Source organism: Callithrix jacchus, chromosome 1, assembly GCF_049354715.1.
Source record: "Callithrix jacchus isolate 240 chromosome 1, calJac240_pri, whole genome shotgun sequence".
NCBI classification, from domain to species: Eukaryota; Metazoa; Chordata; class Mammalia; order Primates; family Cebidae; genus Callithrix; species Callithrix jacchus.
Window position 1 is genome coordinate 165,008,244 of NC_133502.1, and position 16,432 is coordinate 165,024,675.

Below are 16,432 nucleotides of genomic sequence, written 5' to 3' on the forward strand. Positions count from 1 at the left end.
CATGAGAAGGTGGAGAATAAAGTTATGCTCACACGGGCCAAAAAAATGCCTGGGGCCACCAGAAGTTGGAAGAGGCAAGGAATAACCTTTCTCAAGAGGTTTTGGAGAGAACGTGTTCCTGGTGATTCCTTGATTTGGATCTTCTATGCTCCAGAACTGTGAGAAAATAAATTTCTCATTTTAAGCCACCTAGCTTGTGGTACTTCGTTACTGCAGCCTTAGCAAATTGATGAAACCACCTTTGCAAAATTATGACTGAGATAGTAAAAGAGATCTAACTTAACTGACTCCATCTTGCTCTTAATCTTCAAACGGTACTCGTTTATTCCTGGGCATAGGCTGAACTAACTTTGGGAGAAACTTAGTTTGTAGTTTATCGTTTAAACAAAGACAGTTAAGGGCCCTTTCCCAAAGCAGACCTCCTCCTTGCCTGGGGACTAGATTGTCTTTGTAGGACAAACTTTAGCCACAATATTAGAAATTATGGTTTAGGAGTCATGCAACTGAAGGCTATAAGATGCTGTCCCTCCCTAAACTGCTCCTGAGATCAGTGCTTGAGATATTTTGCAAACCCTGCACTTGATGGATCGGCTGGCACTACCCAGATCAATAAACTGGCTCATCTGATCTGTGGTCCCCGACTCAGGAACTGACTCAGTGCAAGGAGATAGCTTCAACTTCCTGTGATTTCATCCCTGACCAATTAGTACTCCTGGCTCACTGGCTTCCGCCTACCCACCAAGTTATCTTTAAAAACTCTGCTCTTCAAATCTCGGGGAGACCGATTTGAGTAATAATAAAATGCCCGTCTCCCACACAGCGAGCTCTGTGTTAATGACTCTTTCTCCACTGCAATTGGCTCTGTCTAGGCACTGGGCAAGGTGAATCCCTTGGGTGGTTACAAATTTGGGGGCTCGTCCAGAATTGCCCTTGTGGCTACCTGCCCGTGGTTCAGTACCCACCCCACCCTTGAGTGATGGATCCAGAAGCCAGCCCAAGTGGCTGCCTAGTTATTTTGGACTGGGGCTAACTCTGGTACTGTATTGGTGGGGCAGTGCCAATCCCAATGTGTGTGGACTTAACTGCAATAGAGAAATAGTCCTGGGGTGATGTCCCTTAACTGTAGTGCTATCACAGGGTGTCTGTCTGTAGCACCATGGTGGGGTGACTGTCTGTAGCTCCATTGTAGGGTGTTCAGATTGGTATTTTAGGTGCTGCCAATATCTTCTTCCTTTTCCCAAATGGTCTGTAGCCCTACGGTGGGGTGTCTGTTTGTAGCTCCACCATGGCACGTCTGTGTCTGTAACCCCATTGCAGGATGTCTGTTTGGCTCCCTGATGGGGGTTCTCTGTCGGCTCTTTCTAACCGGTAGGAAGAGTCTTGGTTTGGGAGACTTCTCAATCAAGAGAACTTAGAGGAGGTTTCTAAGATGGAGAATAGAAAGAAAGTTGGAAGGGATACTCTTGGAGTTCTCAGTCAGTTATTGGTTCTGATTTGGAAGGGCTTCTGTCCATCATGTCTTTGTGTGTTGTAGAGGGTATCTCAGAAGGATTGTGGAAGTCCAGCAGGCTTAACTCAGAGAACCCTCCTTGTTTGTCTAGTTACATTTGGCAAACCCTAAAGAAAGCTCAACAGGCCTGTCTCAGGGTGACTACCTGCTCTTGGCCTTGCCCCGAGACACCATTGCGAATTACCATTCAGAAGTCATCCCTTCCCACCTGGAGTGGATCAAAGACAACAGGGACCAACAGGAAAAAGTTTGAGCTTTGCCAGGTTGATACTGGGTACTGAATAAGGTGACTAATGTTTGTTTTATTATGTGTATTTTAATGGAATGGAAAATGTTAATTTGGTTCCCCATGCAGCCCTGTTGGACAGCATCTTGCAAATTAAGAATCTTGTCTAGAGAGGAGCAGGGGAAGATGGTGCTGTAGGAGCAACTCAGGATTGCAGCTCTCAGTGAAGACGCAGAGGGTGAATGCACACCGCATTGTCAGACGGATCTGTGTTGCCCACAGAACGGGGAAATTCCCAGGTGTAGGAGAGACACGGGTTGCCAGCGCAGCTGTTTCGGCTGGCGCAGCCATTTCGGCCGGTGCTGCAACGCAGCGGAACTCCATACAAAACGCACTGGTCTGGGTGCCCTGGTTTAATCTCAAATTAAACCAGCAATTTGAGATTTGGGAAAGCAGATTAGCATATTCATCTGATTAAATGGGACTTGGACAGTGAGCCAGGCCAGGAGAGTCCCAGGAACCGATGTTTGAGCCGGCGCAGTGAGTCGCTGCACGGGATATCACACAGATTCTGGTGCCCTTTCAGCAGGCGACTGAAACACCTGGGAGAGAGTCAACCGTTCAATGTAAAAAGAAAAAAAAAAAGGGCTCTGAGGCAGGGAGCCAGGTGATCAGGCTCGGCGGATCCCACCCCACAGGTACAAACAAAACGGTGATTCGAAACGCTAGGGGTTGAGAGTTTCACGGCGGACACAGCTGAACCCAGGATGGTGCTCAGTGGGGGAGGGGCGTCAGCCATTACTGAGGCATTCCACCCCTACTGAGGTACCCTCCCATTGCTGATGCAGCCTGCCGTTGCCGAGGCAACCCGCTATAACAGAGAAAATCCACCAATACAGAGGCGAGCCACCATCACCACAGCAGTTCTAACCACACCCATATAAGCAGGAATATAGAAAATTACACCCAGCAGCAGGGCGGAGCCCATGGCAACAGGGCGGAGCCCACAGCAGCAGGGCAGAGCCCACAGCAACAGGGCGGAGCCTAGGGAGCAGGGCAGAGCCTAGGCAGGCAAATAGTGACTAGATTGCCTCCTAGCTGGCCAGGACAGTGCAACGGATACTCATAAATAAAGCCCTAACTCCCTGAGACAGAGCATCTGAGGGAAAAAAGTGGTTTTATGAGTTCTGCTACAGCAGACATAAATGTACCTGCCTAGCAGCCCTGAATGAACAACGGAGCTCACAGCTCAGCACTTGAGCTCCTATAAAGTACAGACCATCTCCTCAAGCAGCTCCCTGACCCCTATATATCCAAAGAGTCACCACAAAAATGACTGATCAGACTGACATTTGGCAGGCATCATTCTGGGACAAAGATAGCAGAAAAAGAAACTGGTAGCATCCCTCACTGTTCCACAGCTGCTACAGGTGTACCCCAGACAAGCAGGGCCTGGAGTGGACCTCAGCAGTCTTACAGCAGAGGGGCTAGACTTTTAGAAGGAAAACTAAGTAACAGAAATACTTCATCATCAACAATCTGGGCGTCCACTCAGAGACCCAACTGAAAAGTCAGCAACTACTCAGACGACAGGTGGAGAAATCCACAAAGATGGGAAGAAACAAGCGCAAAAAGGAGATAAACACCCGAAACCAGAACACCTCGCCTCATACAAAGAACCAAAACTCCTCACCAGCAAGGAAACAAAGCTGGATGGAGAATGAGTGTGATGAAATGACGGAATCAGACTTTAGAAGGTGGGTAATGAGAAACTTCTGTGAGCTAAAAGAACATGTTCTAAATCAATGCAAAGAAACTAAGAACCTTGAAAAAAGATTTGAGGAAATTATAACAAGAATGGACAACTTAGAGAGGAATATGAATGAATTGAAGGAGCTGAAAAACACAACAGAAGCTGAGAACTTCGCGACGCATGCACAAATTTCAACAGCCAAATTGACCAAGCAGAAGAAAGGATATCAGAAGTTGAAGATCAACTCAATGAAATAAAACGAGAAGCCAAGATTAGAGAAAATAGCGCAAAAAGGAATGAACAAAGTCTCCAAGAAATGTGGGACTATGTGAAGAGACCTAATCTACGTTCCATAGGTGTAACAGAATGTGATGAAGAGAATGAATCCAAGCTGGAAAATACTCTTCGGGATATTATCCAGAAAAATTTCCACAACCTAGTAAGGCAGGCCAATATCCAAGTCCAGGAAATACAGAGAAAACCACAAAGATACTCAGCAAGAAGAGCAACCCCAAGGCACATAATCGTCAGATTCACCAGGGTTGAAATGAAGGAGAAAATGCTAAGAGCAGCCAGAGAGAAAGGTTGGGTCACCCACAAAGGGAAGCCCATCAGACTCACAGCAGATTTCTCAGCAGAAACCCTATAAGCCAGAAGAGAGTGGGGGCCAATATTCAACATCCTTAAAGAAAAGAACTTTCAACCCAGAATTTCATATCCAGCCAAACTGAGCTTCATAAGTGAAGGAAAAATAAAATCCTTTGTGAACAAGCAAGTACTCAGAGATTTTGTCACCACGAGGCCTGCTTTACAAGAGCTCCTGAAAGAGGCACTACACATAGAAAGGAACAACCAGTACTAGCCATTCCAAAAACATACCAAATGCTAAAGAGCATCAACAAAATGAAGAATCTGCATCAACTAACGGGCAAAACAGCCAGCTAGCATCAAATTGGCAGTATCACATTAACACATAATATTAACCCTAAACGTAAATGGGCTAAATGCACCAATCAAAAGACACAGACTGGCAAATTGGATAAAAAGCCAAAACCCATCAGTGTGCAGTATCTAGGAAACCCATCTCACATGCAAGGATACACAAAGGCTCAAAATAAAGGGATGGAGGAAGATTATCAAGCAAATGGAGAGCAAAAAAAAAGCAGGAGTTGCAATTCTCGTCTCTGATGAAATAGACTTTAAAGCAACAAAGATCAAAAGAGACAAAGAAGGTCATTACATAATGGTAAAAGGATCGATACAACAACAAGAGCTAACGATCCTAAATATATATGGACCCAATACAGGAGCACCCAGATATATAAGGCAAGTTTTTAACGACTTACAAAGAGACTTAGACTCCCACACAATGATAGTGGGAGACTTTAACACTCCACTGTCAATATTAGACAGATCAACCAGACAAAAAATTAACAAGGATATCCAGGGCTTGAACTCAGACCTGGACCAAGCAAACCTGATAGACATTTACAGAACTCTCCACCCCAAATCCACAGAATATACATTCTTCTCAGCACCACATCACACCTACTCTAAAATTGACCACATAATTGGAAGTAAAGCACTCCTCAGCAAATGCAAAACAATGGAAATCATAACAAACAGTATCACAGACCCTAGTTCAATGAAGTTAGAACTCAGAATTCAGAAACTAACTCAGAACCGCACAGCTTCATGGAAACTGAACAACTGGCTCTTGAATGCTAACTGGATAAACAATGAAATGAAGGCAGAAATAAAGAAGTTCTTCGAAAACAACGAGAACGAAGACACAACATACCAGAATCTCTGGGACACATTTAAAGCAGTCTCTAGAAGAAAATATATAGCAATAAGTGCCCATATGAGAAGAGTGAAGAGATTCAAAATTCACACCCTATCGTCAAAATTGAAAGAGCTAGAGGAGCAAGATCAAAAAAGCTCAAAACCTAGCCGAAGACAAGAAATAACTAAGATCAGAGCTGAACTGAAGGAGATAGAGACACGAAAAACCCTTTAAAAAATCAATAAATCCAAGAGCTGGTTTTTTGAAAAGATCAACAAAATAGACCACTAGCCAGACTGATAAAAAAGAAACGAGAGAACAACCAAATAGATGCAATGAAAAATGATAAAGGGGAAATCACCACAGATTCCACAGAAATTCAAACCATCATCAGAGAATATGACAAACAACTCTATGCACATAAACTAGTAAACGTGCAAGAAGTGGGTTAATTCCTGGTCACCTGTGTCCTCCAAAGCCTAAACCAGTTGGAAGCCAAAACTATGAATAGACCAATAACAAGGTCTGAAGTTGAGGCAGCAAATAAGAGCCTACCACCCAAAAAAAGCCCAGGTCCAGATGGGTTCACAGCCAAATTCTGCCAGACACACAAAAGGAGCTGGTACCATTCCTTCTGAAACCATTCAAAATATTCCCAAAAGAGGGAATCCTTCCTAATTCATTTTATGAGACCAACATTATCTTGATACCAAAACCTGGCAGAGACCCAACAAGAAAAGAAAACTTCAGGCCAATATCCATGATGAACATAGATGCAAAAATTGTCAATAAAATACTGGCAAGCTGATTGCAACAGCACATCAAAAAGTTTATCCATCATGATCAAGTAGGATTCATCCCGGGGATGCAAGGCTGGTTCAACATATGCAAGTCTATAAACGTAATTCACCACATAAACAGAACCAAAAACAAAAACCACGTGATTATATCAATTGACGCAGAGAAGGCATTCGACAAAATTCAACAGCCCTTTATGCTAAAAACCCTCAATAAACTCGATATTGATGGAACGTATCTCAAAATAATAAAAGCTATTTACGACAAACCAACAGCCAATATCATACTGAATGGGCAAAACCTGGAAGCATTCCCCTTGAAATCCGGCACTAGACAAGGATGCCCTCTCTCACCACTCCTATTCAATATAGTACTGGAAGTTCTAGCCAGAGCAATCAGGCAAGAAAAAGAAATAAAGGGTATTCAAACAGGAAAGGAGGAAGCCAAATTGTCTCTATTTGCAGATGACATGATAGTATATCTAGAAGACCCCATCACCTCAGCCCAAAAACTCCTGAAACTGATAAGCAACTTCAGCAAAGTCTCAGGATATAAAATCAATGTGCGAAAATCACAAGCCTTCCTCTACACCAATAACAGACTTAAAGAGAGCCAAATCAAGAACGAACTGCCATTCACAATTGCTACAAGGAGAATAAAATACCTAGGAATGCAACTTACAAGGAGCGTAAGGGACCTCTTCAAGGAAAACTACAAACCACTGCTCAATTAAATAAGAGAGGACAAAAACAGATGGAGAAACATTTCATGTTCATGGTTAGGAAGAATCAATATCATGAAAATGGCTATACTGCCCAAAGTAATTTACAGAATCAACACTATCCCCATCAAGCTACCATTGACTTTCTTCACAGAACTGGAAAAAATCACCATGAACTTCATATGAAACCAAAAGAGAGCCCGCATAGCCAAGTCAATCCTAAGCAAAAAGAACACAGCGGGAGGCATCACACTACCGAACTTCAAACTATACTACAAGGCTACAGTAATCAAAACAGCATGGTACTGGTACCAAAACAGAGATATAGACCAATGGAACAGAACAGAGGCATCGGAGGCAACACAGCATATCTACAACCATACAATCTTTGATAAACCTGACAAAAACAAGCAATGGGGAAGGACTCCCTGTTCAATAAATAGTGTTGGGAAAACTGGCTAACCATGTACAGAAAGCAGAAACTGGACCCCTTCCTGACACCTTACATTAAAATTAACTCCAGATGGATTAAAAACTTAAACATAAGACCTGGCACCATAAAAACCCTAGAAGAAAATCTAGGCAAAACCATTCAGGACATAGGAGTAGGCAAGGACTTCATGACCAAAACACCAAAAGCATTGGCAACAAAAGCCAAAATAGACAAATGGGACCTAATCAAACTCCACAGCTTCTGCATGGCAAAAGAAACAGTCACTAGAGTGAATTGGCAACCAACAGAATGGGAAAAAAGTTTCACAGTTTACCCATCTGACAAAGGGCTGATATCCAGAATTTACAGAGAACTAAAACAGATTTACAAGAAACAAACAAACAAGCCCATTCAAAAATAGGCAAAGGATATGAACAGACACTTTACAAAAGAAGACATCCATGAGGCCAACAAACATATAAAAAATGCTCATCATCACTGGTCATTAGAGAAATGCAAATCAAAACCACATTGAGATACCATCTCATGCCAGTTAGAATGACGATCATTAAAAAATCTGGAGACAACAGATGCTGGAGAGGATGTGGAGAAATAGGAACACTTTTACACTGCTGGTGGGAGTGTAAATTAGTTCAACCATTGTGGAAGACAGTGTGGCGATTCCTCAAGGCCTTAGAAATAGAAATTCCATTTGACCCAGCAATCCCATTACTGGGTATATATCCAAAGGACTATAAATCGTTCTACTGTAAGGACAGATGCACATGAATGTTCATTGCAGCAGTGTTTACAATAGTAAAGACCTGGAACCAATCCAAATGCCCATCGATGATAGACTGAACTGGGAAAATGTGGCACATATACACCATGGAATATTATGCAGCAATCAAAAACGATGAGTTCGTGTCCTTTGTAGGGACATGGATAAATCTGGAGAACATCATTCTCAGCAAACTGACACAAGAACAGAAAATGAAATATCGCATTTTCTGACTCATAGGTGGGTGACGAACAATGGGAACACATGTACACAGGGAAGGGAGTACTACACACACACACTGGGGTCTATTGGGGGGAAATAGGGGAAGGACGGCGGGGGGAGCTGGGGAGGGACAGCATGGGGAGAAATGCCAAATGTGGGTGAAGGAGAGGAAGGCAGCAAAACACACTGCCATGTGTGTACCTATGCAACTATCTTGTGTGTTCTGCACTTGTACCCCAAACCTAAAATGCATTAAAAAGAAAAAAAAAAAAGAATCTTGTCTATGGTTCCACAAAACAGTAAAGGGTGATTTTCTCTTGTAAAGTGGCTTGAACCTCACAGCTCTAACACAAGAGACCAGGGTCATTAGAAGCTGCTCCATTCTTCTGGTAGCTGCAGAGAAAGGGAACCTGGAAACCTGGTATGCCAGCAAAAAGGGTAAGAAATTCTTACCAAATTTCTCTCTCACTCTTTCTCTGTCTGAGTAGACAGTAAATTATTTGTCTCCCCTGCAAGGGTTTGATTAATAGAAAGAAGGATTTGTGAGGCTAGTCTTATGCTGTAGCCTAATCTAATCTGTATATTTTGTGTTTAAGAATTTGTCTTTCTGTGTTCTATAATGGAGAGAGGGTTAACACAGGATAGAATGTGGGTTTAGGACCTCTATAAGCCTGCTTTTCAAGCCAGTTTGGCAGGCTGGTCAGTTACAAACTTTGCTATGGGTCCCTGAAACTAATATTGTGTAAAATTTCCGTCTTGTGTCCTTAAGGGCTTAACCTTGTAACTATGTGGGGATACTTTTGGTTTGCGCTACCCAGGACAGAAATTTGGGGGCTCTTGCCATAGTTAGCTCTAAAAAATTTCTTGAGCAGTTAAAAGCCTTGCAAGCTTGAAATTGGCTTCTCTAGGCTCCTGGGAAAAGCAGTAGAAACTGCTCCATGCTGTATAGCTCAGTAGCTAAGCCTTTATCTTTTGAAAGTGGTAGCCTGGGTTCAACTGTTGGTTTATGGAATGATTCCTTTCTGGTTATTTGTGCAACATTGCCATTTATTAAGTACCCCCAAACCCATGGAAGTTTCTGATTTTTTCTCTTGAATTTTCCTTTCTCTGAACTACCTTGTGGAAATTCTAAATCTTGTTAAAAAAAAAAAAAAAGAAAGAAAGAAATTACTTATCATATCTTTGAAGCACCTAGGAGGTTACCTTTGGTAAAGTTTAGAAGCTAGAAATATTGGCCACCTGGTATGGCTAAAGTCAGCTAATAAAAGATTTAAAATGTTTTTTTTTAATGAGTACTATGGTTAAAAGTCAGCTTAATTAAAAGTGAATAAACAAGCTATAGATATATTTAAAAGGCCTTTTTTTTCTCTCTTCTTGAAACTTGTTTTTCTGGAGAAAAGGTATTTTTAGCCTTCTCAGTCTACTGAATTATTTTTCTTCATTTTTTTTGTCTTGCCACTCTAAATGTACACAGGAGAGGCCATAAGATAACTTCTGGTAGCTTTTTACTCCTTGGGAAAAACAGAGGAGGTGTCACAGACTCCATTTTGGAAAAAACAAAAACATTCTGTTTTCCTCATTAAACCCCAGGAATTAAAGGTGGATAGATCCCTCTCAAAATCAAACATTGCTCTGTTTTGCTCTGTGTTACCTGACAGTTTTTAGTTTTGGGGGTATCAGAAGTTACTTGGCATTATAAAAGAGCTTTGGTGTGTAATAACTAGGTAGGAAATATACTTTAAGGGATGGCTAATAGTAATTATAGAGGGCTACTTGATTCTGCACACTTGGATCAGAGAAGCATGCTATTGGCCACCTAGAAGATAAGGAAACATCCCCACTTCTTATTGGGAGATGAGACTCCCATGAGAGATGGGCTGGTTACAAAATGGGCTGATTGGCTTTGGATTGCCCTGCGATGAAATGCAGGGTAGAAGCACTGCATTGCCTTCTCCCATAGTATTTCCCTCCTTTTGGTGACCCAGGAGCCAGTATAAAAAGGTACCCTTATTGGGGCTCCATCTTTGCCTTCGATTGCTTATTTGGCCCTAAAAATGCATGCTTTCCTGGCCCTATTCCTCCAAGAGCTCCACCCTGAAGGCAGTAATCCAATTAAGAAACTGGCAAATGAAAAATCTTACAAGTGCTGAATCTTCTGCCTGTCTGTCCATTTATATGTGTTGTATATTTATATATAAAAGAGCTCTAATCGGCTTAGAAAAATAAGCACTTAAATATTTTATCAGAAAAAATAGAAATTTTAATGCCTTTTTGTTCACATGACTTTAGTAGTCTTTTGGAAATAAAGACAGTTTTAAGGATTATTGGTAAAATAAAGTGTCTTAAAAATGTAGACACTTGGACTCAATTAAGGTCAGATATCAGATTTATTAAATGCTTTAAGGTCAAACTGTTGAAAACTGTTCGATTTACCCACTTTAGAGAATTAGATTATAGATAAGGCCTGGAGACAAATGGAGAGCCATGCCCACTAGCTATGCTAAAAAGAGTCAGACCTTATCTTCACTTCAGTCTGATGCCCTAGGCTCCACCCCAGTACATAATTAAAATTGCTTACTTATCGGGTTTTTCACTAAAAATAAAAATTGGTAAGAGTTAACACTGTAACAGGTTATGAGACCACTGGAGAAACAGTTTTATATACAAGGTGCATAGGGAATGTGTTTTTGGTAAAAGATTATAAGAAGGCATGGGAATATGGCTTTTAATAAAGGGAATCTAATTTTGTCTAGTTCAGAGGGTTTTAAAGATTGTCTCAACCTAAAAGAGTAACAAAACAAAACAGAAGGTTTAAGCAAAGTAAAAACGGTTTATAAAGGTTGATCTTGTAAAAAAATTCTGTGGGTATAAACAAATTGGCTAAGATTTGAAAGAAATTATTTAGCTTTTCTTCATAGGATAAAACATTAAAATCATACTGATGTGGGGCCAGAATCTGGGTCCATGTGTCTAAGTAACAGGGTTTTCTTAGAAAATTGATAAAATTGATCTGTTTGATGGAAAATTGTAAAGGGGTCTAAAACATGTATCAAAATCTTACCTTATGGTCAAATTAATTAAAACTGGACATAAAATTTTATTTAAACAACTAGTTTTAACATTAAAAATGCACTAATGCAAACACGAAATTTGATTTCCTCTTTTGAAGACGATTTTTATGTAATGTTAAAAGATAATCAAAGGGTTTTATTTCTCCCTCTGGGTAAATGGCAGGGATAAAAACGGAAGACAGAAAAGAGATAAAACAGCCTCATGCTATCTTCATTGAGTCTTCTTTGGAAAGCTAAGTCTCCTCTATAAAAGTAAAGGTTTTCTTTTCGAAAATTTTTGAAGTTATCATTTTGGTCAAATGAATGACTTTTGGTTATCATTTGGGCCAAATGGATGACTTATGGTGACCTGGGATTCCATTTTGTAATATCGGTGTTTTAAACCTTTCATATTTGACAAAATTTCGAAAATCAAATTATAAATTATGTCTCTTTCTAGCCTAATCTTTTAGATATTAAATCCTCTAAAGTCCAGAAATGACATTTGGCTTATTTCATATGAGACTCATACAGCAAGTACTGTCAAATATGAAATGGTGTTTGGCTTTCTTTGGAACATTTGTGTAAACGTGTTATTGGCATATGTTCCAAAATTACATAAAACTCCTGTAATTCTAATGACTTAATATGTTATCAGTAATAATTATTATGTTAAATGACTACGCTCCAGGTAGGTAACAAATTCCCTTGTCAATCGTGTCTTCAAGTGTAGCTGACCTAAAATGTTTTGTCATCCACTTATAATTGTTGTCTCATTTTGGTCCTCTTTAAAAGATGATTTCATAATCAGCTATAAAATTTAAAAGTCACTCTTAAATGCCAGTTCTGATTAAAAACTTGAGATTGTGACATTAGAATCAAGGAAAAACTTTCAAATTGGAGAGTAAATGGTGTTTGGTTTTCATTGGACTGTATTTGTATAAATATGTTACCATGAATTCCAAAAATTATAGGAAACTTCTATAATTCTGACACGATTTAGAGTACATTAATAATTATAATTGCTATATAAAATTGTTGTATGTCACAGAAGTAACCAAGATTCCTAGCTAATTGTAGCTTTAATTGTGGCTATAGACTTTTGTCATCTAAAACATTTTGTCTTGTGAAGGTTTCAGGTAACTTTAAATTATTGTTTTATGGGAATAGAGGAAAAAAATGAAACTTCTAGGATTCTCATGGATAGTTGATGTATTAAACATTGCTAATCCTTTCATTTTAAGAGTCAAGATAGCTTATTTCTTTAGAGTTTTTTAAAATTTTTAATGAGTAAAAAATACTCTGTGAAAAAATGTTGGAGCATATTTGTTTCTCTCTACGTGACTTCTCCAGAATATGGCAACTATTTGTAAGTAATCGCAATTTATGGGAGTATAGTTAATTACATAAGTGCAATAAAAATCTGTTTTCTTTTATAACATGACACAATTGGAGAAGTTGGTTATTTTACCAAAGCTTTCACTGGAATGGCATGTTTCCTTCAAAGAATCAAAATTAATGTACAGAGCCAATTAAAGCCCCTTGGGGAATCTAACATCAGACCTTGTCTACACAGTCCCTGTAAAAGTTTCCTGATCTGTGGTAAGTAAAGAATGTCACTTTCTAGGCCAGGCATGGTGGCTCACGCCTGTAATCCCAGCACTTTGGGAGGCCGAGGCGGGAGGATCATGAGGTCAAGAGATTGATACCATCCTGGCCAACATGGTAAAACCCCGTCTCTACTAAAAATACAAAAAAATTAGCTGGGCATGGTGGTGCGTTCCTGTAATCCCAGCTACTTAGGAGGTTGAGACAGGAGAATTGCTTGAACCCAGGAGGCAGAGGTTGCAGTGAGCTGAGATCATGCCACTGCACTGCAGCCTGGTGACAGAGCAAGACTCCATCTCAAAAAAAAAAAAAAAAAAAGTGTCACTTTCTAAGAGACCCAGGAACTCCAAGTTATCTTGGGACCTTGAGAAGAGAGGAATTTACCCAACTCAGGTATTTGAGGGTACAAACCCATGGCTCAGCTTAGCTTTTAAAAAGTTTCATCTGAGATTCCTCATGGAACAGAGTTCCATCAAAGCCAATTTAAACAAAAAAGACCTTAAGTGAAAAATAATTATTCTTGCTGCACTTTACGCAAATAATCAGGCCAAATCAGTTCTATCATGATGTGTTTTTAATAAAAATGGGGTCTGGAGAGAGAAAAAATATGATTCAAAAGAAAACCTATTGTTAGCTGCCCTTGAGTTTTTTCTAGTTTTGACTAAATCCTAAATTCATTGTGGGTTAGAAGTCCCCAAACTAATGCTTTCAAATCTTTGCTTTTAAAATTGAAGATTGTACTCCTATTCCTAGGACTTATTAATTACCTTATGGTAGACTATTCACTTAAATGGTGTGTTAAAACTATAGATGAGAGTTTTTGCCATGCAAGCCTTGGAAGCCCAACCAGGCCTGCATGAGTACGCTCAGACAGTTGCAAAGCAGTCTGACTCTCTTCACCCTGGGGTTCACTCCCATTCCCACAAGGTCCCCTGTCAGCAAAAGGAAGCCAGAGTGACCAACGGCATTTTCCTATCTTCATAACCTACACCTTAAGATTAAGGTGTTATAAAACCCAAAGGGAGGGACTGAAACTACCTTTGGAAAATTATGATTGAGACAGTGAAAGAGATCTAACTTAACTGACTCCATCTTGCTGCTAACCTCCAAGCTGTCTTTGTTCATTCCTGGCATAGGCTGAAGTAACTTTGGGAGAAACTTAGTTTGTAGTTTATCATTTAAACAAAGACAGTAACAGCCCTTTCCCAAAGCAGACCTCCTTCTTGCCTGGGGACTAGATTGTCTTTGTAGGACTAACAGCCACAAAATTAGAAATTATGGTTTAGGAGCCATGCAGCTGGAAGCTACAACACGCTGTCCCTCCCTAAACTGCTCCTGAGATCAGTGCTTGAGGTATTTTGCAAACTCTGCACTTGATGGATCAGCTGGCACCACCCAGATCTATAAACTAGCTCATCTAATCTTGGGGACCCCCATTCAGGGACTGACTCAGTGCAATGGGACAGCTTCTACTCCCTATGATGTCATCCCTGACTAATCAGCATTCCTGGCTCACTGGCTTCCCCCTGCCCATTAAGTTATCCTTAAAAACTCTGTTCCCCGAATGCTTGAGGAGACCAATGTGAGTAATAATAAATCTCCAGTCTCCCACACAGCTAGCTGTATGTGAATTACTCTTTCTCTATTGCAATTCCCCTGTCTTGATGGATCAGCTTTGTCTTGGCAGTGGGCAAGGTGAACCCCTTGTGTAGTTACACTGATAAAGGTGGTTTACGCGTTAAATAAAAATCTATTACATTAAAATACTGAATAAAGAGTATTTAAAGCACTCCACAAAGATTATTTTAAAAATACCTCTGTGTAAGAAGAATGCTAATATTGTGCCACGATATGTCAAGGTATAAAATAAAAATGAGTGCATTTCCTAGAGTGTTTATTTTACTTTAACAGTTTGTGGGCAGTATAATAATTCATTTAACTGGTAAGTAATTTAAACATTAAAAAAAATTCAAACACTGATTTTTTTTTTTAAGAGAGAGGAGTTTTTTTTTGTTTTTTTGTTTGTTTTTTTCAAAACACTTGCTTGAGATAGATCCCCAGGAATATTTTTAACACTTTTCTGTCATTAGGGAAACATCGATATGTCTGTATTGAGATATATATATATATACACACACACATACATATACATATAACATGTATATGTGTAAGACTACGAACAGTCCGAAATTTATACATTGGGCTGATAACTGTGGTTTTCAGGAAAAAAGAATGCAAAGTCTCCCTAACTCGTATAAGAAGGGAGTATAAGTGAGAAAGCATTTGGCACCGCCTCTCCCTTATCCCCTACTTGCTAATTACAATTTTTCAAATACAGTTACCAACTGCAAACTACCATAATCTTGGTTTATCTTCATAGCAAACTTCATTTAGAAATTTAGAAAATGGGGAGAGAGAGTAAACAAGGTTAAGAGAGTGGGTTCCCAGATAGAATCGGGTACAAATCAGGGCTCCAACAGGCACAGGTTTGCTGTGTAACCGCCTAGGTTACACAACAGGTGTAGGTTAACCACCAGCTGCCTTATCTTATGAAGTCCTTAGGAGGATTTAGTGAGCCACGCACCTGAAGTCCTTAGCTATAGCCAGACAGCAAGTATCCAAAGGTGTTAGTTATTGTTTTTGTTCATGGTTTTATCATTGTGCAAGGGTCGCATAGCTAAGTGGAATTTCAAATCCAAGGCCATCCTACTTCAAACTCCTTTGTGCTCCTAAGCTATGCAGTATAGTCACCTTGGAGAGCATGCGATTGTCCCCAAACTACCTCAGGGACTGCAGGTTATGGCCAGCCAGTCCTCTATCAGACCTCGTCCTTGCCAGATGCCTAGTGCCCCAGATTCCCTCAAATCTCAGGCCAGACAACTTCCCACCCGGTAAGACTCCCCCACCTTCACCCCTGACTCTCCAAAACTAGACTTGGTGTGGGTTCCCGGGAAGCTCTGTCTGCAGGGACAGTATTCCCCACGTCTGCGTCTGCTGTCGACTTCCCAGCTGAGTAGGCAAAACATTCATTCCTTTACAGAGCAATGTGTTCATGGATAAACTTGTCTCTAGCGCAGCTCTGTGTCAGAGCACAGAACATGGAGCCCAAGCACTGCCCTTCCCAGGGAGTCCCGGTTCTCGACTTCCCCAGGATGGAAGTTTGATTCTACCGTTGGCCCATTTCTTTGATAGAAAAACTGAGACTCAGCGAGGTGCCAAGGCTTTGATTAGGACTACCCTGGAAGCCACGGCTTTGTAAGGGGTAGACATTGGGACTGGAGTCAGAAACGCGTTCTGGCTTATCTCCTGACTTACTGAATGAACTTGAGCAGGTCCCTTTCGCCCGTGGGCCTCGGTTTCTTCATCTGCACAACGAGACGGAAAACTGGATTACGTGTAGCTAAGGCCCCCGGGTTCTCAGAGGAATGCTCACCCCTGCAGGGCCGACCGGCCCCGCGGCACTACAAGACCCAGCTTGCCTCGGGGGGCGGGGCTCAATGACTGACAGGGAGCTCTGCGAGTTGCCGCCCGGCAAGGGGCGCTC

General features: G+C 40.8%; 1 protein-coding gene across 8 annotated transcripts in view; it reads right to left on the reverse strand.

Moving 5' to 3' along the window:
* The window catches only part of ASTN2 (astrotactin 2), a 1,016,905-nt gene that overhangs the window by 250,922 nt on the left and 749,551 nt on the right, over positions 1 to 16,432 (reverse strand). The window contains exon 1 of one of the 8 annotated variants that reach the window (XM_078375318.1): positions 16,204 to 16,370. The exons of the other annotated variants lie outside the window; for them this stretch is intronic. The gene's annotated coding sequence lies outside the window, so the exon portion shown is untranslated. Of the gene's footprint in view, positions 1 to 16,203; positions 16,371 to 16,432 lie in introns of those variants that run through there. 8 annotated transcript variants of the gene reach the window in all.